Source organism: Mustela erminea, chromosome 12, assembly GCF_009829155.1.
Source record: "Mustela erminea isolate mMusErm1 chromosome 12, mMusErm1.Pri, whole genome shotgun sequence".
NCBI classification, from domain to species: domain Eukaryota; kingdom Metazoa; phylum Chordata; class Mammalia; order Carnivora; family Mustelidae; genus Mustela; species Mustela erminea.
The window spans coordinates 13184458-13211199 of NC_045625.1; the positions used below are offsets into that span (position 1 = coordinate 13184458).

Below are 26742 nucleotides of genomic sequence, written 5' to 3' on the forward strand. Positions count from 1 at the left end.
ATTAGACAGCTTGGAAAACACAAACAAAGTAGGAAGAAGAAATTTCCTCACCCTCCCAGTCCCCAGAGTGAAAGTGAGTCGGCAGCTGGCCTAGCTGAGCTGTCCTTCTGGAGCAGTGTGGTCCCAACCTGGCCGGCGGGTGATTCACAGAGGGCTGCTGTGGCTTGGCCTTGGCCCCGGGGGTCACTGACCACCAGCCCAGGGTCCCTGCCCTCCCCCACACCAGGTTACTGATTACAAAGGCCCTGCAGCTTTGCTTGTCACATAGCTTGGGGATCCTGGGTCCTGAGCCTCGGAGACCTGGCGAAGAGACCCTGGCCCTTTCCCCCTGGGGTGCCCAGAGCCTGGAAATTCTTGCTACCAGACAGTGGCGTGTGTGGGCTGTGATGGGGCACCAAGGCTTTACGCGGCTCCCCGCCCAGGGAGGATGCCTGAGTTCGAGACAGCAGGGGGATCGGAGTGCAAAAGAAAGGCCCCTCGGTAAAAAGGAAGAGGCGCAAGTGCTAGGCCTACCTCTGCCACTGATTTCTTGGGTGACTTTGGATAAGTCCCTGTCCCTGTCCACATGCCCCATGCAGTAGGACAGCATGCTGTGACTCTGAGATGCATTCCCAGAGACTGGCTGTGCGACCACATCCAGAAGCTGCATATCTGTGAGCCTCAGGGTTCCCATCTGTAAAACAGGTGCACTGGCAGGGGTCACGTCTACGGGACCCTCTGATTCAGACAGGCCAGGGCTCCTGACCTGCAGAAGGAGACACTACCGTCACCGATGCCCCCTCACTTCCGGGTCTAGAATCTCTGGGAGAAGAGAGGGAGGGAAGCGGTGGGGGAGGGGCAACACCAAGTCTCCTCAGCAACCAGGGGAAACAGGCATTCAAGTCCCCATATTACAGACTCAGGGAGCTTTAGTCACTGGCTCAGGGACACTCAGCTGGAAGGAGGCACTGCTGAGATTCCAACACAAGCCTGGCCGGCTCTAGTCCCCAAGAACTGTCTGGGGGGATCAAGCAGGACCGCCTGCCACCATCCGGCCCCAGGCAGGGAGCAACGTTTCCAGATAAAGGGCCCTAAACCAGTCTGTAAACCAGCCAAGCCCAGGCCCGGCCTGGCAGCCAAGAGTCTCTGAGGCAGCCAACCCCTACCCCCACCTCCAACACACACACACCTTCCAGACTGGGGCAGGAGGTCACAGGAAGGCCCTCTGGGCCTCCACATACCTGCGTGAGTACCTGGGACAAAGGCACGTCCTAGGAAGACCCCCCGCTGTGGCCCCTGAACTAAGGAGAGACTGAGGCACCCGGACTCTGAGCCACTCCCAGGCACTCAGGTCAGGCGTGGTTTCTTTGAGTGGGGGGTGGGGTGCAGGCTCTGCCACCACCTGTCCTGTGAGCCCTAATCCCTGTTCTCCTCTGGAACTAAGACATCTCCCCGACCCTCGATCTTGGCTGCTCCTGGCTCCCCACCACTGCCCTGTACCCACTGGACAGCTTTTCAGTGTCTGCCACCCGAAGGGGCCCGTGTCCCTCCCCTGCAGTTGGACCCCCTCTGGTCAGCTCCGGCCCTACTCCCTCTCCTTCTGTGACCTTAGGCTTGTCTTCGTGTCTCTCTGGGGCGTCTCAAGGCAGCTAGCAGAGACTGGAGGAGGCGACCTCACCCTCCGCCCCCGGCCACCATGTACAAAAGGCCCTTGGCTGGGCCTGGAAGACACCACCCTGTTCTTTTCTCTTCACCGAACACTGCCGTCCCTGACTTCTCTGGCGGCCGGCCACTCATGGGAAGCCCTCTCTCCCAGAGCTTGTTTGCCTCTGGCTCGGGGCTGTTCTCTGGGTCCTCCTGGGAACCCCCGCCCCTCTAGCCCTGGATTTTGCTAATTGGAACAATAGTCAGTAAACAGAGAAGCCGGTTATGAAACCCAGCGAAACTGGACAGGGCCTCAGTGCGATGTGCGGAGCCTGTGGACTTGAAAGCCCACAGGTTTCAGAACCTGGGAAATTCCGCTCCTGGGATCGGGGCCTCAGTCTCCTTATCTCTAGAATGGGAGAATGATACCAATCTCGAGGAGAAGCGAGGAGGCCCAAAGGCCTGGCACACAGGAGGAGCTCTGCAAAAGTCAGCATCCTGAACTGAAGCCTTGGCTCCGCACGTACACACGCGGAAGAGGAACGTGGCAGGGCGGGAGAGAGGTTACAGATTCCACAGTTGAGATTCTTGAGTTGAGGTCAGAGTTGTGTGACCCAGAGCAAGTTACCCTCTCTTCGGAGCCTGGGGTCAGCCGTCTGTAAACAGGGATAAGTGGGGCCCATTGAAAGGGTGGCTGGGAGCTCTGGAGCCCGGCGGCTGGCGGGAGGTACCCAGAAGAGGAGTCGTTAGCTGCAAGGTTCACTAGTCCATCCTCTTTGTAGATAATGACACCAAGAAGAAGAGTGTCATTTCTCGGGCGCCTGGGTGGCTCAGTGGGTTAAGCCGCTGCCTTCGGCTCAGGTCATGATCTCAGGGTCCTAGGATTGAGTCCCATATCGGGCTCTTGCTCAGCGGGGAGCCTGCTTCTCTCTCTCTCTCTCTCTCTGCCTGCCTCTCCATCTGCTTATGATATCTCTCTGTCAAATAAATAAATAAAATCTTTAAAAAAAAAAAAAAAAAAGAGTGTCATTTCTCGGAGTCTCACAGCTAGTACCTGGCCAGGCTCCCCTAGAACCCAGGTCTCGGCTCCCAGATCAGAGTTGAGCCCTGAGCCCAGGACAGGACAGGGTCCCCTGGAAGAGCCAGCTGGACCTCCGCCTTGGCCCCATCTACCCCGGGTGTGGATAGCTGCTGGGGAGATGGCCAGTAGAGCTTGGCTGAAGCCACATCCAAGAGGCCAACTATCCCAGGGACCGAAGCCACTGGCCCTTTCCCAGTTTCCGGAGGTAGCCCCACCTAGTGCCGAGAGCCAGCCAGGACAGGACATTGAGAGGGGGCCTGGCCCCACCACTTCCTGACCCTGTGCCCTGGAAGCAGCCAGATTTGGCCATGGCTGCAAGCCCAGCACCCTTCCTGCCAAAGGGTCCACTTTGTAGTCTGTCTCCCCTTCTCTGGGGGAAGAGCTGGCCCTCCGAGGCTTGGCAGGCCAGAGGCTGGGGCTGTAAACCGTGGCAAAAGCTACGTTCCAGCCCTTCGGGCACCCTGCAGCCCACTAATAGGGGACACAGGGCACAAACACAAATTAGCAGCAAGATAAAGAGGCCCAGTTACAGGCATTGTAGCTGCGGCACCAGTAGAAGATGGGGACCCAGTCTCCATCTGCAAACAGCTGGGGAGGCAGGGTCTATGAAGCCCAAACCAGAGCCAGAATGAGCAGAAGCCATGGGAAGCAGCTCTCTGTTCCACAGAGGAAAGGCTTTCCAAGAAGGAGAAAAACAATGGGTATGATTGTGGAAAGAGCTCCTGCCAGGAAAATGTGGGTGTAAATCCCTGACCTAGTGCTTCCTAGCTGTGTGGCTTTCAGCGGGTTGCTTCTGCTCTCTGGGCCTCAATCTCCTCATCTGTAAAATGGGGATTATAATACCTTCTTCCTAGGGTTGCTCTGAGAATTTAGTACAGTAAAATATATGTGGGGCTTCGCCAAAGTGTTTGGCATAGGGTATGCAACTATAAAGAAAGCTTTGGTTACTGTTTGCTGGGAGTTGGGTGAATTATCTCTCTGAGACTAAAGTTCCTTGTGTATAAAACTGGAGTAAAAATACCTTTCTTAGGGCACCTGGGTAGCTCAGTGGGTTGAGCCCCTGCTTTTGGCTCAGGTCATGATCTCAGGGTCCTGGGATCGAGCCCCACATCGGCTCTCTGCTCAGCAGGGAGCCTGCTTCCTCCTCTCTCTCTGTCCAATAAATAAATAAATAAAATATTTTAAAAAAATACATTTCTCAAAGGCAAGTGGAGGGGACTGAATGAGACCATAAATGGGGAAGATCCTAGGACTATGGCTGGTATAAAATAAATGTTCAAAAAATGCCACTTCCTTTCCCCTCTTCTAGAGAGGTAATGAGCTGCCCAGTGGTCACCCAGCCAAGAGGACTCAGGTGACAAAGTGAACCAGCTCATCTCTAAGGACCCTTTGGGCCCTGGGGCTCTAGGATTCTGAGAGAAACAGGAAAGGCAAAACTGTTTGTGCCATTTCCCCAAAGTCCCCTCCTGCCTATCTAGGGAACAAGCCTATCCTTCACCAGGACCCACCAAGCATGTTAGAAGCTCCCAAGGCCAACAAACATCATGGTGGGAACAGCGACAACAGGACATCAGAATATAGTGACATGTCCCTCCTGCCGCAGGCTCCAAATGAAGCCCTTCTCTGTCCCTGAGCTCTGCACAGCCAACTATGGCCAAGACCCCCGTGCTGGGCTCTGGCAAGAAGATCGAGCCCATCTACCTGGGTATCAGTCTGCACCTTGCAGGCAGAACTCTTGAGAAACACAAAGGGGGTGGCTGTGGGTCAGAGGAAAATGACAGAGTCCAGGAGAAGGGACCAAGCCCCCAGGAGCTCAGGATACCAAGAATGACCCACAGGATGAAGGACACACAACCTTCCAACAAAGGGGACACAAAGCAATGTCCTGTGTGAGTGTGAACACAGCCTAAATCCCTACTGCAAGGGGCGCTTAGGCAAGTGGCCTTTGTGCAATGCATTAACTTCCTCTTCTAGAAAATGGGGTGGTGATTCCTACCCTGTGGGGTGTCTGGGAGGATTGAAGGAGCCCCTGGCACTGCGCCTGGCACACAGCAGGTGCTCAATAACCAGAACATCCAAAGACAAACTCCCAGCATATATGCAGGCCCTAGACACATTGGAGACCTTCATCTCTGTGTCCTGGCAAGCAGAACAGGAGAGGGCTGGCGGTGCTCAGCCAAGGCCCAGAGACCCAGAAAGGCTGCTGGTACCAAGCATGGGGCAGCATCTCAGGAGAGGGCCTCCAGCCAGCACCTAAAGAGTCCACCCTGACTTCCAGCCCCTCCATGAGTCTCTCCTTATGACACCCTGCCTTCTTCTCTGGTCTGTCCCCACAGCAAAGAACTAGGCCTCTGGAATCACCATCTGATCCCAGTCCTATCACTCAGGACCCGGTGACCCTGAGAAAGTGACTCAACCTCTCTGAGCCTGTGTCCTTGGGTATACAGAGTGGACAGGTGAGAACTCATGGGCTTGCCAAAACTTGATACGAGTAGAAGTCAGTTATGGAAAAACTGCAAAGCCTATGACGTGATTAGAGATTCTTTGCAAAATACCTCAAACTTTGACCTGCAACAGAACTACCAGAGATTCAAAGATATTTTTTACTATTACTAATCCTTTTAATTTCAATCTTTTTTTTTTTTTTTTTTTAAGTAGTTTCCCCTCTTAAACATAAACAGAGGTAGAACAGTGGAATGCTTTTGTTCTCTTCCCGGCTCAGAAAATAATCATGACCAGCTGGAAGAATGAAACAAGATCCAGCACACAAAACCCAGAGCCTAGCCCACAGGAAGGCTCCGAAATGGGGGACCATCTTCTCTCCCTGGGGGTGTTTCCAGCTTCATCTATACCCAGGCACCTATCCTGTGACCAGCATCCTCCTGCAGGGGTCTGGCCCTCTGGGGGCTTGGGGAACCCGCTGTGACACTGAGCCTAACCAGAGTCATCCCACTGAGATGTTTTTTTACAGAAGGGCTGAGGCCAGAGGGGAAGTGCTCAACCCCCCCGAGCTCCTGGCTTCACATGCACTTCCCTCCCCCACGGCCCAGAACTGTCCTGCTTCAGGGTCTCCATCTTTCCCCTGCCTTCCACACTCCCATGATCCATGGAGTCTAGCCTCTTCTCTGCCTCTGCATGACCCTGGGCAAGCTCCTGCCTCTCTGAGCTTCAGTCTCCTCATCAGGCAACTGGGGCTCGAGTGCAGACCATACAACATAAGACCGTGCGCACCAGATGCCAGAGGGCTCAGGAAATACTAGCCTAGAGTCACAGCCTCCTCCGGACACTCGCAGACCCTCCACCACTCCAGCAGCAGCTGGTGGCTATCTGCTTCTCAGCCCCAGCAGCTGTGCGTGCTCTCTCCCCTAAGCCCCCGGAATGCAGACGTGCCTGCAGCCAGCACCGGCAGGCAGCCCGGGAGGGGAGCAGGGGAGAGGAAGGCTTAGAGGAAAATTACCCGGCTCTGGCCTAGCCAATGCTGGCCCTCACAGCTTACCTCCCAGAGAAGGGATCTAGGGGTCTGGCAGGCTCTTTCTGAGTCATGGTCTGTCTTGGCCCCAAGCCTTGACCCCTGTCTGAGCTCGTAGGGTGGTAGAGGGTACCCTGAGCCCCACTTGTCCGGGACACTCCCACTCTTTGGCAGCGAAAGAGACAGGGAGGAGGAGGCAAAAAAACAGACAGGCCTTTGTGAGAGGAGCAAATTGGCTCCTGCTGCTTTGTGCTGAAGCCCCAGGCAGACATGGAAAGGGTCCTTCTGAGACCCGGGAGCCTGTCCCGTTGCTGTATCTCAAGCCCTCTACCCTGGCTACCATGTCCCAGCATCATACACACCACATTCTCCATGCCCCACAGCAGCCCTGTGTTCCTCATGCCTTGTCCTGCATGTGTACCCCGATGCGTGGGGTGTGGACTGGGACCCAGGTCACTTCGACCGTACGTCGTGCTCCATGAACTTCTGTGTTCGATCCTCTGTTGTATGTACCATCTTTTGAAAAACGAGGTTCTGTCCCATGAAAGTGTGTGCCACAAACTTTGAGCCAGGCCCACGAACAGCCTCCCTCACTCCGTGCTGTGATTTCAGTCCGATTCCCAGCCCTTCCATCCATTACCCGAGCGACCTGAGAGCAGTCGCCTCTGCTCTCGGTGCCTCAGTATCTTTGGCTGTGAAATGGAAATGATATTAACACTCACCGCGTAAGAGTTGTTGTGGGAATTGAAGGAGATCATGCATTTAAACAGCTTAGCCCAGCACAGTGCACAGAGTCAACACAGTGTTTGCTAACACTGTTACAAGAACACCCAGGCATCTGTACTACCTCCTGTATGCTCCCCGCCGGGCTCCCACATCCCTGGCTCATACAAGGCATCAGACCTTCTACCACATTAGGGAAATTCAAACAATAAGGTACAAGAAGGCTATGATTTTCCCCTCTCCTACGGAGGAGAAATCCAAGGCTCAGAGAGGGGCAATAATCTGCCTGAGGTCACACAGCCAGAAGGAGTGAAGCTGGGAGGGGCACACACAGGTCCAAGCACCCAAAGGGACAGAAAGTAGATTAGTGATGGACCCCAGTGTGTGTGTGTGTGTGTGTGTGTGTGTGTGTGGACTGCCAGCAAGCAGGCAGAGGCATCATTCAGCAAGGATTTGGGGCGATGAAAATATCCTCAAACTGGATAGTGATAATGGTGGCTTAACTCTGAAAAATTCACTAAAAGTCATTGAATTAACTAAAACAGGTAAATTATGTGTATGCAAATTACGTGTAAATTTACTTTGACAACTGATGTATATTGGACTTCCAAAAAGCTGTGTTTTTTGTTGTTGTTTTTTTTAAAGCCCATGTACTTCCCGTGCACCATTCTGTCCAAGCATGCAGCAAGAAAAGGGACTCTCCTTGAATTAGGAGGGTGGTCAAGCAAAGGCTTAGCAACCGCTCCGAGGCCCAGCCAGGGAGAGCCTTGCACTGCAAGGTTCCCAAACACCTCTGCAGCCCAGGTGTGCAGCACAGTCACCTGGGGAGCTCCAGGAAACGTGGATTCCCAGGCTCCACGCCCAGCCTCTGAATCGATAGGTTAGGGTGGGGCCCGGGCACCTGGGATTCTGAGGCTCAGCCTGGAATGGGAGCCCTCATCATAGCCCAGCATCTCCTTTCATACTTGGGGAAACAGAGGCCAGGCAGGACTGGGGACTTATCAGACCTAGTGGATCAAGCAGTGGGAAAGCTGGGGCTGGAGCTGGGGGGGCCCCTTCTTGTCCTTTCTCTCGTTTCCCTCCTCTTCCCTGGCCCTCTGCCTCCTGGTGACTCACGGCTCTGAGTCAGACTGTGGCACCACAGAGTAAATTTCTCAGGAAAAACAATCCCCAAACAAAGCCTCCCCTGATCTGGGGAACAGAATAGGCCCAGGAGGCTAAAAGAGGGCGGGGAGAAGGACATAAGCTGGAGGTGGAGGCCAGGACCCCACGACCTGGGGCCTATTGACCACTGACTTGCATGGGGCCCTAGAGACGGCGCTTCCCTGCCCTGAGCCTCCGTTTCCCCACCCGTAAGTAACACCTACTACTGCACATAGAGGCTTATTGTGGACACGCAACACGGTAAGTATTTATAAGCTTTCTCTTGTTGATAACACTTTCCCCAAACCCACGGCTAGCATCATTCCGTTTCACAGGCAGGGAAACTAAGGTGCAGAGGGGTTTATCCAAGGTCGCACAGTTAGGAAGTGCAGAGAGGTGTCTGCATCTAGGCCTGTGTAAGTCGGAGGTCTTCTTCTCATGCCCACACCCCTTGAAAACACACCTACTGCTGCATCAGCACGCAGCTCATAGCTAATCAAACACAAGGCGGATGGCCACTGTGGCTTCCCCACCACAAATACCTGCCTCCTCGTGCCTTTGCTCCTGGCCCTGCAGGGAGCGCACATGAACTCGAGAAATCATCCAGTGGCTCTGGGCAGCAGGAGCGCAGGGCAGGTAGCATCCGGGACCCAAAGAGCCTTACAGCAGGACAAGTACAAGAACAAAGGGAGGTTTTTCTCTGGGGAACTGGGAACCGGCAAGTCAGGAGGAAGGAATAGCAAAGGCAGAGGCTCCAAGGCGTGACCCACATAGAGCGATGAGGACACTGGAGAGGTGTGGCTGGGGAAGGGGTCTGACTGCCATGAGTCCGGGCCAGTCCCAGACGGTAGGGAGAACAGGATGCCAGCTGATGTCTGCTCTGTAGCCGGCCTGGCTGGTGGAAGTTCTACGGGTCGGGAGTTGGGACTTCCCCTGGATCCCCTTCTTGGAGCAGGCTTCAGGGACCACCTCAGATCCCCTGCTACTCACCCACAGGTCAGACTCGCCCCCCAGGGCCTCTTCCTCGGCCATAGCTGGGCTGGGCAGAGAGCAGGCGGGCCTCTCCTTCCCAAGTCAACCTAATCACACAGGCCTATAAATAGAACCCTGTGGCTTAGTCCAAAATAGCTATGCCAGGCTCAGCTCCGCAGCCCTCACATGGGCACACACGGTTCCGGAAATGGTCCTTGACACACTGACCCATTAAAAACCAAAATGTCCTCAGGAAACTATTGTTTCACGCTCTAATTCACTTTCTCAAACATGAGGCAGTTGGCTGGGGAGAAAAGCCCACCCAACTACTGCTGATGTTTGGAGATGGCCCCTGTAAGCCCTCTCTGCTTCCTACTCTCTGGGGACCCTGAGCAAGCGACTACTCTCTATAGGCCTCAGTTTCCCCAAATGTAACTAGGTGTTTGGATGATTTTCTCTGGGCCTGTCTAGCCAGGATACTCCCTGGAAGTGTCTGAGAGAGCTCCTAGGCCCAAAATGCCCATTCCATTATTACCCCTTCCTCCATCGACTTAGGGATTTTTTTTTTTTTAATTATCAGCATTTAAAAAGTGAGAATTGCAAGAGGGAGAAATGAACAGGTCTGAGCCCTGCTACTGAAGGGCTAGGTGACCTTAGATGAGTCACTGTCTCTCTCTGAGCCCCAGATTCCTCAGCCATAAGAGTAAAGGTGCTAGTGGGATCAATACAGATTTGCGGCCATAGAGGACTCCCCAGGGGGCAGGTTATAACACGGATGGGGCTGTTACCAACCAACAGGGAAATAAACATAACTGAGCTATCAGTCTACAACAGGCTTGTGCTTACGACTTTATTTCCCCATCAGCTATCCGCAGCAGCCCTGGATCACCCCCATTTTCACAGCTGAGTAAACAGAGGCTAAGGGATTAAGGGATGAGAATAGCAAGTCAGAGCCAGAGTGACGTTTCAGGCTCAGACCTGTTGCCTCTAATGTCCAAGATGTAACTGCAGGGGGCTCAGAAGTGCCGACCAACGGGCACATAACCCAACAAGGGCAGGGGACAGAAAGGGGATAAGAGTATTTTACTGTGTGTGCACAGGTGGGTGGGTGAGTGGGAGTGGCCAGGTTTCACCCAGTGACACTCGTTCTCTCCAACCAGTTTACAATGTTGACCCTGCCCTGTGCCCTCCTCTCCACCTCCCACCTGTTCTCAGCTCCCACTGTGCAAATCAGTCCTCAGCTCAAAGCCCGTCCATGGCTCCCTGGCACCTAGAGGACTGAGACCCAGCATCTCCAGCCACTCCCCACCTCAGCCCCACACTCCTGCTTTAGCCACACTGCTCATCAGTCTCTAAGCACAGTGGCTCCAGGTGGCCTTTGCACAGGTGACTCCTTTGCACATGTGACACATGACATGTGTCCCAGTGCCCCCTCAGCCCAGTGCTTGGCGTAGAGTAGGAAAAGCCTTCCCTGACTCCTGGAGACCCTGTCCTCATCCCAGAGCACTCTGGGCCTCAGCCCCCACAAATGAGATGGGATCTAACTCACCTCCCCTCTGAAGTGCAGGAGTTCGGCAAAGGTTTGCGAGGTAAATGAAAAGACACAAAGAGGAGAGAGAATGCTGGAAAGTGCACATTTCCCAGGACTGACCAATACCAAGCCAGAAAGCCTCTACTGAGGCAGTGTTAGGACACCACGCTGTGGAAGAGCCAAAAATTACACCCTCGATGCAGATCACAGAGTGGGACCTACGCCAGCTCTTTCAAGGGCTCCCCCTAATAATGTGATCTGCGCAGGTCTCTCTCCTGCTTTCAAACGTCCAGCGGTGCCCCAGTGGTTTAGGATAAAATCGGAACTCGGACTAAGGCCCCTAAGGGTCTGCGTGCCTGGGGTACTGCTCCGTCTCTAGGGCCTTCCACAGTCATGGTCACACTCCTCTCTTCCAGTTCCTCCCGCGGTCACGCTCCTCTGTTCCTGTTCCTCCACGACCACACGCAACGTCCCACCTCACAACCACGTGTCCGTGCTGTTCCCTCTGCCTAGGGACTCCCTTCCCTGCTCATACAGCCACCTGCCGTCCCCTCTCCAGGTCTGGGCTTTCTCAGGGAGGCCTCAGTCCTGTGTCGGGTCCAGATGCCACCACGCCCACCCAACTCCACGTGCTATTAGAACCCTAGTCATCTCCTGCTCAGCCGAGGAACGGGTGATCTTTTATGTGTGTCACGGCTGACTGCTGTAAGTCGCAACACTGCACGCCCATGAGGGTTGGGAAAATCCTGCTCTTTGCTGATGCTCCAACACTGGTTCCAGGCCCAGGTATCTGGCGACGCACACACGACTGAGTGAATGAGCAAAGGAGCAAATGAACCTATAGGAGTAATGCAAGACCAGAAGGTGGTGAGAATCCTGGTGAATGTCGGAGGCAGGAAGACAGGGCCCTAAGAAAATCAGAGCAGTGGGAGATCAGCTGGGGGGCAGCCTCCCAGAGCAACAAGGAGCGAGCACTTTCAGAAGGAGAAGGTATTCATGCTCCAGCAGGTGGTACAGGAGACCTGAGGGCGTGCCATCGGATTTTGACACGTCGGAGGTCCCTGGGGCCCCCCGTTGAACCCCAGTTCAGCAGAGGTGGGCATGAGATGGGATGCACTGCAGGGGGACAGCAGTTGAAGGGGGTGGGGTAGCAAAGCTCTCATTAACAGGTACTCAGCTGGGCCCGAGCCAGCCTGGCCCCGGCAGGGTCTGCAGAAGTGGGGAAGACAGAAGACAGGTCCCTGTGTCCTTGCTGCCAAAAGCATCGGCAGAGTGTAACACTCTTTGGTGACAGATCACTTTGAGGCAATTCAGCTCTGGCTGAACTGTCAGGGCTTTGGCCACAAAGCAGGAGCATTAGAACCAAGACTGGCCCCAGATCCCTTCCTTCTGGACAGCATTACCCTTAGGGCACAGCTGGAGTGGGCCAAGCACATCTCTACACCTAGCCAGCCTTCTAGGAATCCCTGGGTTTGTAGACAAACCGCTCCCGAGACCATCAAAAGGCCCCTGCTTCTAAGCTCTGGGAAAGAGGAACAGCTCCGAGGAGGGTCACCACCCAAAGCCAGCTGGGCCACAACAGATGAGTAAACCCTAGAGTCATTCAGCCCCTTCTCCTTTTGGCCCCCAAGGGTGATGTCATGGGCTGGAGGGGTGTTTTCCAGGTTCTCCATACAGTTGCTGTTAGAAATTCACTTCTGCTCCGGGCATTGGAGGCTGGTTTTTTCCCTGGTAGTAATCCTTCCCACTTCGCAGCTCACAAAGCTCTTGAGCATCTGTGAGCTCATACAGTCCTCATGACAACCTTGTTAGGTGGGTGGAAGACCAATATACCCATTTTATAGGCGAAGAAACTGAGGCCTAAGCCGGGCCATGAAGTGGGTCCCCTGCTTCCAGCCCAGAACGCCGCACACCTGCCCCCTGTGTGTCAGCCTCCTACAGCGGGTCACCTGTGAGTCTGATAGTCAGGGGGGCCCCAACCTGCCAGCTGTCCCAGGTGGGTATGACTCATCCACCTGCCCTGTGACTCACACAGCTCGGCTACTCCTCCAATGGTCAACAAGCCTGGAGACTTGGCAGCCACAGCCCAGCTTTTTCTCATCTCTCCAAAGCCTCTGGGGAGAATTCCTGGACCTCCAAGGAATCCACCCTCTTACAGAAGAGCTAACAAAGTCCTTAAGAGGGAAAACAACTTCCCTACAGCCACACAGTGAGAGCACAGCACAGCGAGGAGAGGGGCCCAGGCGCCCTGGCACCCAGCCCACCCTTGCTTCTTCCCCACAGGATCACCCTCTCCCAGTCTCCCTCGAAAGGGAGGGTGAGGAACAAATGAGGCAATGAGCATTAACGGACTCTGGGCTTTACTACAGAAGCCTCAGGGATGCCCTCTGAATCCACGGTGGTGACAAGCAGCTGCTTCCACTGTCTCCTCCAGACGCCTCTGGGAAGCCAGAGCTGGGTTTAGGAGGACTCAGAGGTATCTGCTCTGCTCCACCTACCTTGCAGGGCTGTGAGGGGAAGAGGGCTGCTCCGTGTGGAGGTGCTGGGACCACGGCAGAGGCACAGGAAAGGCGGTTATCTGCACCACCTGTAAATAAAGGGCCAAGAATCTCAACATCAGGTGCTCAAGGTCATTTGGTCAAATCCCCAGGTGATACTTCCACTCGTCCCCAGCAGCCATCACCACAGTCACATGGTCTCTACTTGCACACTCCAAGCAACAGGGCACTCACTTCTTGCCCAGGCTGTAAGACCTTCTGTTGAAGAGTTTAGCTGATTGAAAGAACTGGCCTTAGGATGGGCTAAAATCTCTCTCCCTACGCCTTACACCCACTGGTTCTAGCTCTATCTGCTCAGATCCCCCAGAATAGGTCTGTCATCCTGTTTCTAATGGCTCCTTAGAGAGAAAGACAGTGATCTTGGGCCCCTCAAGTCTTCTACAAGTTGTGCACCCTCTTCCTTCCAACTTTTCCTGAGACCAGGTATCTGGTTCCCTCAACCCCTTCCCTGATCAGCTCCAAATGAATCTTGTCCCTACTGACAGCACAAGACCCAAAATTTGACTTTCAGGCGAACTCTATCCAGGACAGGGCAAGCAAACGCTCACCTCCATCATTCTAGACATCATGCCTTTATTAATCCAACCAAAAATCCCATTTGTATGTAAGGCAACCCCAGCGAACATCTGAATTTAGCTTATGGTCCACTTTAGAGGTATGATTCTGGATTCTGAAGTTAGACAAAATGACCCCTCATTTAACTAAGTGCATAACTTGATCAGGTTACTTCACCCTGAGTCTCCGATTCCTTCTCTGTACAAGAAGGATTATGTCAGAACCTATTCCATAGGTTATTATAAGGATTAAATGAGATAAGATATGTCAGGGATTTTGAATAGCATATATGTTTACTCTATTGTTAATTAAACCCCTAAACCTTTTTTCTAGAAATGGTATTTTTCTCATTCTGTACTTGGGCAATTTGGGGACCCAAGCTGTTTACATGCCTGTGCATTGCCCTACCATTGTAAGACCCTATTATTATTATCTGGCAGCAGGTCTTTCTCTCATCAGGCTGTGAGCTCTGCCAGTTTGCTCTGCCTCTGAAATCTGGTCCTGGCACATGAGGTGGCAAACAGCAGGACCAGTGGATTTATATGCTAGATGAGTGAACGAAGGACCAGCCACAGTGGCCCCACAGTGGATTGTGCATCCCAGCCCTTTGGCCCCCTGCCTTTCAGGGAGAAACTGGATGTTCACCCTTCCTCACTCCCCAGAGCCCCAGTCATCCACATTCAAGGGTCAGCTAAGCAAGCTGGCTCCTACCTACACTGGAAAATTCTCTGCCCAGACCAGCTTCTCTAAGCCAAGAAGAGAGTCCAAGATCCCAAATGCAGTGTGGCCCTATAGGCTGCGGGGATTAATATACCAATGAGCCCTGTTCTCAGCTGACAGCCAACGGCCCAGGCATTCCCAGTGCATTTCTGCATTGTGAGTGGCATACACAGCAAAGCAGGGGATCTGAAAAAGAGGCTGGTGTCCACGCCACCTCCGTGGGCCTTCCTCCGAGAGTTCTGCCTGGAATTTCCTGGTTCCACGGGGTAGATCAAAGCAGAGTTGGGTTGTATTGTGTTCCTGCAAGTGACTAATGACCTCTCAGTTTCTGTTAACTGTGTGAGGACAAGCCATTGAAATCCAGCCTGCTTCTCCTGTACACACCTCCAAACCACACCCTCATCCTCACTGGGGGTGCTACATTTCTTCCCGAATGTAATGTGCTCCTCCCCTCGTGTTCCCCATCTCAGCAACAGCAGGATCAACCACCAAACACAGCCCCGGCCAGATCAGACACCAGGGCACCACCCTCCTCCACCTCCCCTACTCTGTCACTCATGCCTTTAACACCACCTCCTCTGGCCCTGCTGGTTCTACTCAAGTGCATCCTCTTGTCCCCACCCCACTGCCAACATCCAGGTCCAGGTACCACCACCCATCATCTGGGCTTGGTTCCTAATTGGTCTCCCCCACCCCCCCTCTCTCCTACGGTGCGAGCCCCGACCACATCACTCCTCTGCTCAGACTACCATGATTCCCATGGCAGAGCCCCAAAGATAAAGTCCAAGGTCCTCAGGGAACTTGTCAATGTCCTTCACAATCTGCCGCTGCCGGTCCCATGAGCTTCAGCCTCTTCAGTTCTTGTCTTCTGCCCACACCCCTCCAAGCCCCAGCCCTACAAAGCTGCACTCTGCCCCCTGAGTCTGCATGTAATCTACACACAGAGTCTTGTCTGTTCTAGAACTCTCTTCCAACCCTATTCTTCATTTCTCCTTCCACTCATGATCAAGCCCAGTTTCCTCCAGGAAGCTTGCTCTAGCCTCCCCTCCCACATAGGGTGAGCTCCTCTGAGCCCCCACAGGCCTCTAGTCTTCCCTCTCACACTGGATTACAGTTTGATTCCCAGTTAGCTTCCCCCATTAGACTAAGATCTGCTCCCATCTGCGCCTAGCTTAGGGCTGGGGCCACCACAGCTCAAGAGTCACCAAAGGAAGAAGCTAGTAAATCACATGTATGCACACATGCATATACACGTGTGCACACGAGTAAACATATTCATGCACGTGTGCACATTCAGACAGCTAAAAGTGCAGGTGCTGCCACCTATGGGCAAAAAGAGCATTACACTCTTCCCCCAGCTCTGGAAGGGAGGAGGCCGGGAGATGCAAATTCAGCTGCGTTCTTCATTAACTCCCGCTAACTCCAAGTTGCTCTGTTTTCCATTCTGGACCTTAAGGCTGCAGCAACTTAAAAACAAGGTCCACAAACCACTGACTCTAGTCCACCGCCCACATGCTCCAGAGGGAGCCTTCAAGAGAGATGTTTCCTTCCAGCACTCACCATCCTAGTCTGGGGCCCTCGGGGCGCCTGTTTACTGAATTATATCTTAGAGAAGGGGAGAAGGCACAGTCTGTTAGCGCTGTCCACCAGTGTAGAGGCTGGCCTTTGGGTAGAGCACTCCCTGTTGGTGGTATTGTGCAAGTCACCAGGAACCCCATATGTCTAGGTGGCTGAAGAGGAGCTTTCTGCCCTGGGGGTAGGGGTAGGGGTAGGGGTGGGGGGGGGGAGGCTGAAGCCAGAAGTGTTTCTCTCCTAAAAGACTGCTCGCTGCATCATGGCAGGACTTTCAGATTTGGTGGGAGAAACACGGTATCAGCCTAGCAATCCCAGAAGGGTTCAAATGGCCACCCCAACAACAACACTGCTTTTCTGATCACTACCAGGATTGAACTCTTTACAGACAGCCTGTCTCATACTCATGATACTCTGCCAGGCAGATAGCATGGTTCCTATTTTGTGAAGGGAGGATACAAGCTCAGAGAGGTGAAGTAATGTGCTCAGAGTCACACAGCTAAGATGTCTGCCCAGTTCCCACCAAGGCAGGCTGCCTTCCCGACTTCTTGGTCTCGCTAAATTTTAGGCATTAAGGCTAGGTCTCTTGCATAAAGAAGCACACAAAGCTTTGGTTACTCTAGATCGGGGTTAGCAAACTTTTACTGTAAAGGACCAGTTAGTAAATATGTTAGGTTTTGCAGGCCCCATACCGTGTCTGTTGCATAGCCTTCCTTGTTTGGTTTTAGGTTTGGGGTTTTGGGGAGTTTTCTTGTTGGGGTTTCTTGTGTTTTTTTTTACAAATTGTAAAACAATGTAAAAATGACTCTTAGCTCAGAGGCATACAATCACAGGCTGTGATACAATATAGCCTCCCCAGAACTGTAGTTTGCAGCCTACAGACTCGAGAAAAGAATGTCTATAATCTTAAGTATAAAAACTTCTGATGGAAATAGTTAAGATGAATGCAAGTGTTTCTCCTGCTTCAGATGGCTTCCTGCTGAGTTGCTCTCTCCTCAAGAAGGGCTCTACCTCGCTCTGCAATTAGGCAGCAAAATATTTCAAGGGCTGTTCAGATTCTAGAAACTCAGCTGTGGACTAAACAGTTTGACTCTGCACAGAGAACAAAAGCGAGAGGCAAATTCGATGGGTGGAAAGAACCTCTGCCATGAGACATTAAAAGATATAGGCTCTGGTCTGGGCCCTTCACAAGGGATTTATTTATTTATTTATTTTTAATTTTTTTTTTTTTTTAAGATTTTATCTATTTATTTGACAGACAAAGATCAGAGGCAGGCAGAGACGGAGGGGAGAAACAGGCTCCCTGCCGAGCAGAGAGCCCAATGAGAGGCTCCATCCCAGGACCCTGAGATCATGACCCGAGCTGGCTTAACCCACTGAGCCACCCAGGCGCCCCCCTCACAAGGGATTTAGAATCTTACTGTGCAAAGTGTGGTCCCTGACCCAGCAACTTCTGCTTTACCTGGGACCTCATCAGAAATGCAGAGCCTCAGGCCCCATTCCAGACCTAGTTAACCAGAACCTGAACTTTCACAAAATGCCCTGGTGATCTGTGTTCACAGTAAGTTTGAGATCTGCCAGAATATCTTGCACGTCCAACTGCAAGAAAGGGTTTAAAGACATCTTTCTTTATGTCATAGTGTTAAGTCTCTGATCTATCATCTGCACTAGGGACTCAAAAAGCACCCCGTTTTGGACCATAGCCTGCAATTGGATCTTTAAATTAAACCTTTGGCTGGCAGAAAAGTAGGAGGAGGAGAACCAAAGAAGGTGCCACGCCCCCATTTCACAGTGGCAGTGGGGGAGAGGGGCAAGTCAGAGGGGGAAATGGCTTTCCCAAACCATGCTGCCAAGGAAAACAAGAGGCCTGACCACGATCAAGTTGCTTCATCTTCCCAGGCCTTGGGTTTAATAAATGAACTCTCATTTGGGTTTAGATGAGAACTTTTGAAATCTCACCAGTGGTGGACTAGCAACCGGGGACTCGCTATGTGTTTTACAACAATTGTTGTCTCTGGGCCCGAGTCTCCCTGAACGTGAAGTAAAGGGTGGGGCCGGGGAATTCCCAAGGTCTACCTGTAATCTAGAAACCATTTCCAGGCAAAAAGGCAGTGAGGAGCAGAGCCTTCTGCTGATGGTCACCACAGTCCCACCGAGGTCCCAGGGCTGATAACACCAAGTCAAGCCCGACCATCGTAAGCGTGGAGGCAGAGCAGTGACCTGACTCAAGTTCAAGGTCATATAGCAAGTCCCAGGCAGAAACTGGAAATGAGAACAGGCTTCTCTCTGCTTCCTCAGTCTGGAACTATAATTGTTATCCTTATCGACGCCGTACTGTGCAGATGTATTTCCTAAATAAAAGACTGAAGTACAATGTTCTGGGGAAATGGTCCCTGTGCCTTCTAGTAAAACAGCTAGAACTTTGATAATCAGCCTTTGGTGCTGCATCAAGAAGGCTGCTGCCCTCATGAAAGGCTGGTGGGAGTAAGAGTTGCTGTGGCCTTCTAGGCTGCAATTTGACAAAATGCTGCAAAAGCTGTAAAATGCATCATTTTGACCCAGTAACTCCATTTCTTGGGCTCTCTTTTAGGAAATAATGAAAGAAGACTAATTTATACATGAGGATGTTCATCACAGCATTATTTATAAGCTGCCTAAATGCCTGCTAACAGATGAAAGTGAACCATGGTATATTCCCACTTAGATACAACAGAGGGATGAAAAAGCAGGTTGGCACATATCATTTTAATAATAAAAAATAAAATTTCTTTTCTTTTCCACAACTAAAATGCATTATTTCATTTCTTTAATCCCCTGGACTATAAGAATGAAAGATTTTAAATAGAAATAGACATGTATTTATCTACTTAGGTAGAGAATACTTCTCAAACTCTTCTAAAAGTTAAATGTACAGTCCTTAATAACATGAGAAAATATTTATGTCCTCATGCTGGAAAAAAAGTCAGAATAGAAAAATTATAAAAGTGATATGACCACAATTATATAGGGGTAAAAAAAAAAAATGTGCTGCAAATGTCAGGAAGGAAATGCCTCCAAATGTTAGCAGGGATTATCTCACATTGGCAGAATTATGGACAGCTCTTATTTTTTTATTTGCTAAATTTCCTTATCTTAAGCATTCGTTATACTTAGAAAAGGAAGGGGGAGGGGGAAAGCCCTTGGAGGAAAGGAGGAAAAAGCACCCCATTTCTCATGAGCATGTCACCCATCCCACTTAGCCACTCCCCCAAAATCAACTAGTATGTATTGTGTGAGGGCCCAGGCTCACCATCTCACTTACAGAAAGGAGATTAAGAGCCAGGCCTCACCCTGAAGGCTCACATATACCGTCTAGCCTTTGCTTGGCAAATAAGCCAGACCCAGATGATATCCTCCTTGAGGCTGGAACATAATAATGCTATTTGTTTAATCAGTGTAGCAAGATAAATGAATCCACTCCCATTGGTGTGGCTCCTTCACTGAGTTCCCTGAGACCCTATGACTGAAACCATTTCTGGACCCCCCTGGGAAAGAGCAGGTTTCAGGGATCCTATTATCCCTTAGTCTAAGCACTGAATGCAAGAGGAACAAGAGGTTCCTTCTGAGGCAGAACAAGCAAGGCCCCATTAGGGCCTAGGATAGGGAGCCAGGAAGGAACCTAAATGGCCTCGAGGCCCCTAGGAGCTCCCACCTCGACTTGACCTTCCTCATCGACAGCTTAGAACCCATCACGACAACCTCAGGGCTATTGTGAGGTCAAAGAAAAGAAGGTAAATCACTATGTCTCTCTAGGCTGAGCCTCAGTTTCCTTGTCTGTGAAATGGAGTCAGTATCTCTTCCCTCACAGGGCTGGGAAAAGACTAAACAAGACAGTGAACACACACAGCAAGCTTGCTTCCTACAGTGGCCATGATTCTTACTGCTTGTAAGCGGGGAATAAGACCCATAAATGACTCTCAGGCTTCAACTTCCTTTTCTGCACTGTGGAGCTAACAATTGAGGCCACAGAGACCAAAGTCATGAACAATAGCTGCATCTCCAGCTGGTGCTGGTGGAGGTTAAACCTAACGACTGCTATGGGCTCACTTTGAGGTCCACATTCATGTGTTGAGCACAAAGCCCTCTGACTCAGAGACCATCAGAGCCAGCAAAGCCTGATATTATCCTGCCCACCCTCTAGTGCAGGGTGGACCCTGGGGCCCAGAGAAAGACATGCATTAGGACAAGTCACCCAGTACTTTGTCAGTGGCAAAACCAGGACCTAAGTCCAGGCCTTCCGCTCCCCAGCCTTGCCCACCCCGCCTACTGATTTTCTCTTTTCTGCCCTCAAATTGCTGATGTGGTCCCAGGGCAGGGCAGGGGAGAGCAAGCATATGGTAGGGGAGTGTGGGGTGGGAGGGGGGCAGGGACGACAGCAGGAACCCAGCATGCCTGTGGTCTACAAACTCACAAACCACATCAGGCTGAAATATGACACACGCTCACTCAGTTGAAAGGGAGGAGAGAGTTGTATTTAACATACCCGGGCTGCCTAAAAACTGCTCTCTCCCTTTCCCCTCCTGAAAAATGCATACCTCCTGGGACCTGCTTTTCCTTGTTTCTGCCAAAGGGCAGGGAGATGGTCCTGGCTGGGACCCCAACTCACGGAGTGACCTAGGGCGAGGGATCTTGTGTTTTCTCAGCCTTGAAACAGAGGGGAGACAGACGGACCTATTCTCTGGTGTCCTGTTGATAGCAGAGAAAAGGATGAGTTTCCCAACAGTCCTGCTGGGAGGCCCTTCGGATCTCTCTGATGCAGGGCTGAGCTCTGCAAGCTATGCACACAGCCACCATGAACACCCCAGCAGTCTCAGTATGCCAGGACTACAAGGAAACTTCAGGGTAAAATTCAGGGATGAAGAGCCAGGCTCTGTAATCAAAACTCCAGAAAGCGGGAGCCATCATCTTATAACGACAAAACCGGAGGCACGTTATTTAGACTCAGGTCCCTCATCTGCAAAAGGGGAAATAGTAATGCCTATCTCAGAAGAACACTTGTGAGAAATCAAGGGAATAATCAATGTCCCCATGATTGGAATACTAAAAGGTAGCTTTTTGTTATAATCATGCCAGCCAACATCACCCCCATTTTACAGATGAGGAAACAGAGGCCCAGAAAGCCAGGACTTGCCAAAGGTCACTTAGAAGAACTAAGGCTGCAAAATCACTCCCAAATCAGTGCTTCTAATTCCTCTAAGGCCTGTGGTTTCTCCTAAGTAAATACACACACTCAGAGGCTGTAAACACAGACTGTAAAGTTTGCTTGAAGAAAACCAGAGACCAAAGCCTCAGCAAAAGACTAAAGATCATGTAGAGAGATCATTGCAATAACCTACCTGGCAACTTATTATTTTTTTTTTTTTAAAGAGTCCAACATGGGTCTTGAACTCATAACCCTGAGATTAGGACCCGAGCTGAAATCAAAACCTAGGCTGAGATCAAGAGTTGGACGTTTAACTGACTGAGCCACCCAGGAGCCCCTGCCTGGCCACTTCTCAAGAAAGACCCAAATCACCCACAGCAGTAGCAGGAAAGTGACCGATGGCACTAGATGGCTAAGAAGCACAACACATCCAATCAACAGCTCTCGCCCATCCCGGATTGCTGAAGTGCACACACGGCTACGAACAATGGCTACCTCTGGAGAAAGAAGAAGGTCTGGAGGCATGACGTTTACACAACACTCTTCTTTGTGTTTGAACTTTAACAATATTTTTTCTCACTTCAAAAATAAGAAAAAAGAAAAAACAACTAACACTGCAAAAACTCAAAATAATTTAGCAGCCTTATCCAGCAGCTATGAGCCTATTGTTTGCTTTTCAGCGAAATTTATGGCAGGTTCTGAGACCTTTGGCTGGGCTTCCAGAATCTGCAACTCTGATCCACGCGGGTGGCCACTGCTCTGGTTCAGACCTGCACTCTCTTTCACTTGGATCATGCAACACCCTCCTCCGGATGCCCCTGCCTCTAGCTTGCCCGCTCCGATGCATTCCCTATATCAGCCACCAGATTAGTGAGAGTTTTTATCCTTGTTCCGCTCAAAACCTTTCTCTGCTTCTCATTGCCTTCAGGATAAAGTCCAAACCCTTGGTTTACAATCTTTATTTAGTCTCAATTTCTACAGCTGCACCCTTCCCTCATGGCCATTCTAGCCATGGACTGCTCAAGAAACCACAGTACCTTTGCATAAACTGTTCCTGTTTCTCAGAATGTCTTTTCCCTCAACCCCCTTACCTTCTGAGAACTTCCTACTTATTTCTGTGGTTGGGGTGGCCCAGACATAGTCACCCCTTTATGGGTTGATATAACTCTGTATTGAATGATTGTGTCGATCACTATGGATGGGAAGTATCTTGAGGATAGAGGGCTTTGTCCTCCTTGAGGCTTTTGGGCCCTCACAGAGCAAGGCACAGAACAGAGGCCCAGGCAAGTGTTGAACCAAGGAAGGAGAGAAGGAAGGAAATGCCCTGAGAAGCAAACCCTACAGCCTCCCCACCCACCCCCAGCTGCCTGCTTTCCTATGTTCATGTTAGCCTGTAATAAAAATAAAAAAAATAAAAAAAATTATGGAAATTTCTGGAGTAAAGTTTCCTTTCCTGATTCACACGGAAACCTTGCTTGCTGCTGTGTAACTCCCCCCGGGTGCCAACCCAAGCTCCCCGGCTGTTTACAATTTCCCTGGCATTTATAAATAGCAAGGCCTCAGAAAGGAAAATGGAATTTCAAAGGAGCTGGATGCTGCCTGACCTCCCATCCAATCCTTCCTCCTCTGCTCTAAGCCCCTTCCCCTTCACATCCCCAAGAAACACCAACCAGCACCCCCCAAATGTGTGGGAGGGGAGGGGCGCAGATGTCTTAATGAATGGAACACTCAAGAAAGAACAAAAAGCCCCACCAGCTAGAAGGACTCTGCCAAAGGCAAACTGGAACTGGGTCCCAGCCCTGCCCCTTCGTCACTGTGTGACTGAGCCCGTCACAAGCTCTCCAGGCCCTGCCGTTCTCCGAGCTGCGGAATGGTCACTGTAAAATGCGGTGCAGCCAGCGGTCCCAGTGCGTGGGTAAGAAATGTGGTCCTGGGAGAACAGGCCATACAGGATTAAGTCCTCGGAAAGTGTCTAGGAGCGGAGGTAAAGCAGAGGCTCCTCCCCCGAGGCCGAGACTTCCACGAAGCCCGAGTTACCCCCAGGACAGCCCTAAATGCCTTTGGCTCTTCAGAGTTCTGGGTGTTTTAAAGATACCCTCTCCGCTCTGCTTAAGGGCGGGATAAAGGGTGAGTGTATGTCTGGTCAGATGAAGGGCTACAATAGAAGCCAATGTCCCCTGTCCTCCCGAAGGCTCCCCCATCTTCCAAAAACTTGGGCTTGCCCCTGGCCACCGCCCAGAGCAGCCGGCCTGCACTGGACCAGGGGGACACTGCTGTGACCAGATTCGGGGGGGGGCGGTGATTAGTCCCCAGAAGAGACAGGCGCCCAAGGGAGAAAAGGAGAATCCAATCACTGTCGTCAACTCGGAGAGAAGTTTCCGTGTGAGTCAGAGAAAGGCACGTACTCTGCAGGGCCGAGGAGGAGAAGGCACCTTCACGGAACAAATGCAAGCAGATTTCAGACGAGTACAAGGAAGAAGTTTCTAACAGTTCTGGGCCCCAAAAGAGGAAGGAGGTGGAGGGCTCCTCATCGCCCGGCAGAGCAGGCAAAGGCATTATTACCTTGGAGTCAAGGATCCGCTGAGCAGACTCCCCGACGGAGCCACCGCCCAACCCGCGGACACGCAGCTACCTGCAAGCCCGGGTGGGGTACACCGAGCGCGGGGGTGACCCCGAGCCCAGTTCCCTCACCGGCGGGGGCGGGGTCAAGGCTAGCTCAGGTGCTAGCAACATAGCGGGGCCTGTAGGTGGAGGCCCGACCCCCTTCCTCCCCTGCCCTAGACCCCCAATCCAACCCTTCTGGTCCCCCGGAAGACCAGCAAGGTGAGGGAGGAAGCCCCTCTCCAGCGATGCCCAGCTGCAGGGACGAGCTCCAGACGCGGGCTGGCTCTCACCGCGGGGCAGGGAGAAGAAGGACCCAGATGCCCGGGATCCCCAAGATGTCCGGGGCTGCGGCCGCCCCCGTCCCCTACCTGCTGCTGAGGCGCTGGCGACGGCGGCTGCTGGGTCCAGCTGCGCTCAGCTGGTTCCGGACCGCGGGGCGGGGGCTCTGCGGTCGCTCCGACGCGGTGGGCAGGGCGCGGGCGGGAGCCGCCCTCGGGGCGGGGCGGGCCGGCCGGGCCGAGGGGGGCGGGGTGGGGGTGGGGAGGAGCGGCGGCCCCTGCCCGCAGGCTGCTGGGAGGACGACGACTCGTCTCCGGGCTGGCATTCGTCGAGGGCACCCTGTGTCTCTTTACCAGACGCCTCGCTACCTCCCCGCAAAGAAGGCACCCGGCCCTTCTAGGAATAAACCGAGTCTCGGAGCAAGGAGAGAAGATCTGCAGGAGGGTGGGGGGGTGGGGTGGGGGAGAGACCCCGGGAGCTCCCGGGCTGGCTGGGCTGAGCTGGGGCCAAAGAGCTCAGTTGGGGTGGGCAGCGTGCCACGCTCAGCTGGGATCCACCGAGGCAGATTTCAGCTTCAGTGAGTTAGGACTTCAGGAGGCAAAGCCCCCCTCAGGGGAGCGCGAAAGGGGCTACCCGCAAAAGCAGGGGAGGTGTGCAGGCGGCAGCTAGACCCACTGGACCAAATGAAAGAGAAAGTTTCCCAACTTCATTCAGAATGAAAGAACAAGAAATGCCAGGCGCATCCCTGTCCCTAAAACAGAAACTAAAGGGGCTTTGGAGTCAAATGGCCTTGGTGGGAAGTCTTGACACTTAATCAGTCCTGTAACTTGGGGCAAGTGACTTAATATTGGCAAAGTGTCATTTCCTCATTTGTTAAGTGGATATAATAATTGCCTCTTCATGGGGCTGTTGGGAAGACACAAGGACTCTCAGCACAGTGGCCTGTTCTGTGGATTCTCCATAAATGGAAGTTCTTAGCCAGTGTGATGCCAGATATTATTTTAGGTGATGGAAGAAATCCACATTGTCCAGAAGATGAGTGCAAAGTCACTTTTAAACAAATGCAGTATTCTCTTCATCTCAACAGCATCTCACATGTGTTGGAGAAACAGCCACGTGTGATGGCACAGGACGGCCTCCAGTAGTCCTGCTGCAAAGATGGGTTTTCCCAGGCCTCTCTCAGTGGCTCTGTGGCTCCAGGTGGGGAGGACTCCCAGAGCAGGAAACTGGACCAGATGACCACGATGTCTGTTCCCAGCCTGGTGCTAGCAGCAGCCCCATGTTCAGCTGGGAATACCTCCTTCTCACACAAGGTAAAATGTACGAAGTCAGTAATTGCCAGGTTCTGGGGATTGGAGCAGGAAAAGGTAGCATTCAAGGAGCAGAGGACCCAGGAGCACCATACTCACTTCCTGGTCTTTCCTTCTTTTTTTCTTTTGGTTTTTCCATTGAGTAGCAGCCAGGGAAGCCACACAGCCAGGGGAATCCCAGCTCAGCTCTTCCACTCACTCCCGCCTCCCTTTCTAAAACCCAAGTAATTACAGGAACCATTCTCTGGACACCTCTGGGTGTCTGGGTGTCTGTCTGGACATGCTCATGGGCTACCAACATTTATCCTCACCTCCCCACCCATACCCCAACCCCCAGGTAGATGTTACCAGGTCCAGTTTTCAGATGAGGGGGCCAAGGCACCTTTGGTCAAGAGAGATGGTTAAGTAGCTCTCCCAAGTTCACACAAGTAACAACAAACACACCTGAGTCCTTGGTCTTTCTCCTTTGCTCAATGTCCGATGTCATACGCTGACACCTTTCCTGGCTTGGGAAACTCTACTCAGTCCTACTTTCCCTAAGAACTGAAGCAGGGCGCTCACCCCAAAGAAAGGCTACACTCTCCCTCTGACATTCTCTGATTTTTCCAGAGGCTGCCTATGGCCCCCTGGGAGGCCGGTGAGGAGAAAGGCAAAAACACACGATTCGGCTCTGAGCTCTTTGATTATAAAACCTGGCACACACATGCCCCAGATTTGCCTAGTGTATCATTTTCAACGCCAGCAGCTTCTTTCTGGCCAAGAAGGGTAAACCTCTGAATCTGTGTCTCCACTGAACTGGAAAATATCAGATTGAGATGAAGGGTATTACAGAGAACATCTGGTCCAAGCCCCCACTAAAGAAATGGGGAAACTGAGGCCAACGGAGCACAGGTTAACAGAGCACATATAATCCTCTTAATTGCTCTACTTGGTACTGGAGAAGCACGTGAGCACAAGCTGCCCCCAGAAATAAAGAGATATTATGAGCATGATGCCAATGATGACAAGTAATACTTCAACTGGAGGGCCACGCAGATGCCTAGTGCTTTGCCTGGCAGACATTCACAGCTGGTCAGGATAGATCTTGGCCTGACCTTTTAGTCAAGGCCAAGTTGCAAAGGATGCTAAGAAGTCTCCTCTGCCTTGGTATCTTCTTTCTTTAAAAAAAAAATTATTTATTTGAGAAAGAGAGTGTGAGAGAGAGACAGCAGGAGAGGGGGTAGCGTCAGAGGGAGAAGCAGACTCCCCACTGAGTGGGGAGCCTGATGCAGGACTCAATCCTGGGACTCCAGAATCATGATCTGAGCAAAAGGCACACGCTTAAGCGACTGAGCCACCCAGGTGCCCCTCTGCCTTGGTATCTTATTCTCATTTCTTTCTAGACTCCTATTTGTACTCCTGTCTCCACTGGCTATGGGCA

The 26742-nt window shown here is 52.1% G+C and overlaps 1 protein-coding gene and 1 pseudogene across 2 annotated transcripts in view; one reads left to right on the forward strand and one right to left on the reverse strand.

Annotated features, from left to right (window-relative positions):
* The window catches only part of GSN (gelsolin), a 54368-nt gene extending 30152 nt beyond the window's left edge, over positions 1-24216 (reverse strand). The window contains exons 1-2 of one of the 2 annotated variants that reach the window (XM_032306955.1): positions 24102-24216; positions 13041-13129 (exon numbers count right to left, since the gene is read on the reverse strand). The gene's annotated coding sequence lies outside the window, so the exon portion shown is untranslated. Of the gene's footprint in view, positions 1-9029; positions 9054-13040; positions 13130-24101 lie in introns of those variants that run through there. The other variant, XM_032306953.1, reaches the window with a different exon arrangement.
* On the forward strand, positions 12549-13055 carry LOC116570913 (annotated as a pseudogene).
* Positions 24217-26742: the final 2526 nt, after the last annotated feature.